The following is a 5,077-nucleotide window of genomic DNA, read 5'->3' on the forward strand; positions in this document are numbered from 1 at the left end:
GTTGTCGATGATAACACAATTCATCGAGGGGCAAGGATGGTATTTCTCATCCTGAATTTCGACACACAACTTGGAAGAAGTCAAATTGTTGACAATGATCACGACAAATTTGTCGAGAGGTTTTCAAGAAGATGTAATTGATCGACGATCACATCAAGTCAAAGGAATGATGAAAGCGAAAGGTTATTGGAACCACGGGTAGGACACAAACTCGAAATCAAGTTTGCTGTTCAAGGAGAAGTGATATGACGAGGAAGATCGACGCAAGATTAGCTCACTGTCGAAATTTGTGCCCTGGGAAGGTCCAGGTAGCATAGTTAAAATCGACACGATAATGACACAGCCGAGCAGGCTAGGAATGACTTGAAGGATTATTAAACTCGTAAGCAACAAAAATTACTTAGAGTTATTGAATCGGAGTGCGGAATTGCTTCACCTATCGGTGTCCTTGAGGGGTTCTAACAACTCAGAACCCGTTGGAAAAATGGAATTGGCAAGAATATTAGTTGATGAAGAACTCATAAGAAGTTAAGTAGTTCCTTGGCATTCTCGAGATACCAGGGGGTAATACTCGACGACAGACCAAAGTAGAGGTTGGACGGGGGTATTGCTCTGCAGAGGACAAGTGCTTAAACTTGCACGAGAAATGGTATTTAAAGGAGAACATGGTCGGAACCATGATTGCAAAAGACCAGATCCCAGATATGATATGAACTTATACCAAGGGAATAATTAATTTAAGAGAAGCTTCCATGATAAGATCTACATTTCATTCACTGCTCTAGATAAAGGTGATTTCAGTGTCAAAACCTACCTGGTGAATTACCAGAGGAATCTGACCCGTGAAAACTTTCGGGTTCACACATATTAAGGAAGGTATAGGTTCAACCCGGCAGGGTATCGTGGAAACATATACCACAAGCTTCAATAGTAAATATCACCAGCTCGAAAGTAGAGCATGGTTGGCCAAATCATAGAACGGGATTTACCAATGGTATTATGTATCCCGAAAAGAACTTCTCGAGGTTTTTGTATACGAAGGACACTGTTAGATGATAATTCAACAAAGGACTTGATGGTTCATAACGGAGCTGATGTGAGCATCGGCACACAACCAGAGGAAGAATCAAGGCAAGGGCCTTAGATTATAGAAACAACTGGCTAATTCAAAGCTCACATGTAAAGGAATTATGATTTCCAAATCAAAGGATCAGAAGCAAACGCTCTGATTAAGGATGGATAAGTTGAGTAAGCTTAGGGGTAAAATCGACAACAACTTGATTGGTCGAGATTCAGCTCATGTTTAAAATGACGTCTGAGTCGAAAGGATGAATTCTAGGACCTGATTGAGGATTGCGAGCATTCGCAACATATCGAATCAATGGACTCAAGATGATAGTGACAAAGGCTGCCAATAAGATTGGTATACTTATGGTATTAACCATAATGCAAGCAAGCAAGAATTTCAAGAACAACAGGCTGTTGAGGATTTTCAAAAGATCAAATAGTATTCAAAGACTTTGGTGAAACACATGAATGACTGGGGAGAAACAAATCCTCAATGAGTGTGTGAGGATTAACTTGTAGGTGTATTCAGGTGACAAGGAACTGCAAGGCAGTAAGCTCAAAGGATTCTCAGAACAATAGAGAGAAATTTCGGGGTATCTTGTAATAACAAGATCAACTGGGAATAAAACTAAGAACGACAGGTATAAGTATTTATCCATAGGGATATTTCGGTGGTAGGGAATTGCAAAAGCAACGAGCACAAAATCTCGAGAACATCGTAGAGTATCTTCGAAATCCTTCGGTGCACCAAGCAATCATCTGGAGTGAGGGGCTCTCCGGGAGGAAGTAGTTACGAGAACCTAGAGTCAGAGTTAGTAAAATCATTTCACCCGAATAGAAGAGAGGTCAGAGTCCCAGAGTATAGGTCGAGGAATAAAAGATCCTAATACCACCCAATGGCGACGTGGGCCCGTAAGGCACACAGCCATGTTAGTAAAAGTTTAGCAATGTCTAGATTCGACTTCGGCCAAGGAGTTTGGAAGGGGGATTCCTACAGGCAGTCGGCTCTGATACCAACTTGTGACGCCCCCGATTTGACCGTACACTAATCATGCACGCAAATGTGTACGATCAAGATCAGGGACTCACGGCAAGATATCACAACACAACTCTACAACATAAATAAGTCATACAAGCATCATAATACAAGCTAGGGGCCTCGAGGGCTCGAATACAAGTGCTCGATCATAGACGAGTCAGCGGAAGCAACAATATCTGAGTACAGACATAAGTTAAACAAGATTGCCTTAAGAAGGCTAGCACAAAAGTAGCAACGATCGAAAAGGCAAGGCCTCCTGCCTGGGACCTCCTAACTACTCCTCGAAGCCGAACTCCATGTAGAATCATCCTCGGGATCTCTAGCTCCTGGACTCCAGCATCTGGTTGCGACAACCAGGTATAGAAAGGGGAAAAGAGGGAGAAAAGCAACCGTGAGTACTCATCCAAAGTACTCGCAAGCAAGGAGCTACACTACATATGCATGGGTATATGTGTAAAGGGCCATATCGGTGGACTGAACTGCAGAATGCCAGAATAAGAGGGGGATAGCTAATCCTGTCGAAGACTACGCTTCTGGCCACCTCCATCTTGCAGCATGTAGGAGAGAGTAGATGATAAGTTCACCAAGTAGCATCGTATAGCATAATCCTACCCGGCGATCCCCTCCTCGTCGCCCTGTTAGAGAGCGATCACCGGGTTGTATCTGGCACTTGGAAGGGTGTGTTTTATTAAGTATCCAGTTCTAGTTGTCATAAGGTCAAGGTACAACTCCGGGTCGTCCTTTTACCGAGGGACACGGCTATTCGAATAGATAAACTTCCCTGCAGGGGTGCACCACATAACCCAACACGCTCGATCCCATTTGGCCAGACACACTTTTCTGGGTCATGCCCGGCCGCGGAAGATCAACATGTCGCAGCCCCACCTAGGCACAACAGAGAGGTCAGCACGCCGGTCTAAATCCTATGGCGCAGGGGTCTAGGCCCATCGCCCATTGCACACCTGCACGTTGCGAGGGCGGCCGGAAGCAACCTACCCTAGCAGGCGTTCCAGTCCAATCCGGCGCGCGCCGCTCCGTCGCTGACGTCACGAAGGCTTCGGCTGATACCACGACGTCGAGTGCCCATAACTGTTCCCGCATAGTTGGTTAGTGCGTATAGGCCAGTGGCCAGACTCAGATCAAATACCAAGATCTCGTTAAGCATGTTATTTTTAAGTATCCGCGGACGCCGACCAGGGCCAGGCCCACCTCTCTCCTAGGTGGTCTCAACCTGCCCTGTCGCTCCGTCACAAAGTAACAGTAGGGGGCCGTCAGGAACCCAGGCCCACCTCTACCGGGATGGAGCCACCTGTCCTTTCAGCCCCCTCATCAGAATCACTTGCGGGTACTCAATGAGCCGACCCGACTTTAGTCACCACATGTGTCATGTATATAAAGTATATAGTATATACCCGTGATCACCTCCCGAAGTGATCACGGCCCAGTAGTATAGCATGGCAGATGGACAAGTGTAGGGCCACTGATGGAACACTAGTATCCTATACTAAGCAGTAGGATAGCAGGTAAGGGTAACAACTGTAGCAACAATGACAGGCTATGCAACAGAATAGGATTAACTGAAATCAGTAACATGCTACACTACTCTAATGCAAGCAGTATAGAGAAGAATAGGCGATATCTGGTGATCAAGGGGGGGGGGCTTGCCTAGAAGCTCTGCTGAAAAGGAAGAAGTGTCGTCGTCGACGTAGTCGATCACAGGGGCGGCATCGGTCTCGGGGTCTACCGGAGAGAAGAGGGGGAAGAAATAATAAATATAAAGCAGACAAAGCATCACAAAGCATAACATGGCAATATGCGGTGCCGGGTGTGACCTAACGTAAGGCTACACGATATAGGTGAAGGGGGAATTCAACGGGGAATGTATTCCCGGTTCCGTACCTGTGTCAGACAGATAACCGGAGGGGGAATGTTCCATGTTCAGATAGTTAGAGGCATCTGACAGGTAAACAGACCGCGTATCTGGATTCGTTGGATTTTTCTGAGCAACTTTCATGTAGAAAGCATTTTCATCGGAGTTACGGTTTAATTACTACGAATTTTCAAAGTTTAAACAATATTCTGGAATTATTAATATTAGCCTAAAAGGAATTATGATGTCAGCATTGCGTGGGGATGATGTCAGCAGTCAACAGACTCGCTGACCAGGTCAAAACTGACATGTGGGTCCAGCAGGGCCCACATGTCATGGGCAGAGAGTTAACAGAGTTTTAAAACTAACTAAACAGAGTTATTTAGTAGGTAGGTTCCGCCTGTCATGGACTAATTAACTAAACTAATTAGTTTTAATTAATAAAACGTTTAATTAGAAGATTAAGCGGCGGGGCCCGCATGTCAGCGTCACAGAGACGCCCGTCGGCACGTTGACTTGGGTCAACCCAGTCAACGGGGCCCGCCGGCAGTGACCCAGGGGAGGCCCTAGGTGTGGCACGTCAGCGGCGGCCGGCGGCACGTCGCCGGTGACGCCAAACACGGCAAAGGGCCTCGGACCTCGTCGGATTTCGCCTACGGGCAACCGTTTCGCGCGCGCGAGGGCGCGTTCGAACGAGCGGAGCAGCGCGCGTCGAACAGCGGTGGTGGCATCGCCGGAGTTGGCTAGAATCGGCGCCGGCGTCGAGGCCAGCGGCGGAGCGGCTTCGGCCGAAGACGGAAACTGCGAGGTAGCACACCTATTGAGCAAAAGAGGAGGCGGGGGGAGGATCTACGTGGTGCGGCGAGTCCAATGGGTACGAGCCCGTGACCAATGGGTCACCGGAGACGCGCCGGCGACCAAACGAGGCGGCGGTGGTTCGGGCTTCGTCGGGGTAGTGGCTACGGGCGGCTAGAGAGGGCAGGGGATGGCGCGTTCGGCGCATGAGCTCACCGCGGGAGCGTGGGGTCTAGGCAGAGGGCTCGGGGAGGTCCGGTGCAGCAGATCGGCCGCGTGGTCGTGTGGTGGCCGTCGAGGAGGAA

The sequence above is a fragment of the Aegilops tauschii genome, chromosome 3 (genome assembly GCF_002575655.3).
Source record: "Aegilops tauschii subsp. strangulata cultivar AL8/78 chromosome 3, Aet v6.0, whole genome shotgun sequence".
Classification (NCBI taxonomy): domain Eukaryota; kingdom Viridiplantae; phylum Streptophyta; class Magnoliopsida; order Poales; family Poaceae; genus Aegilops; species Aegilops tauschii.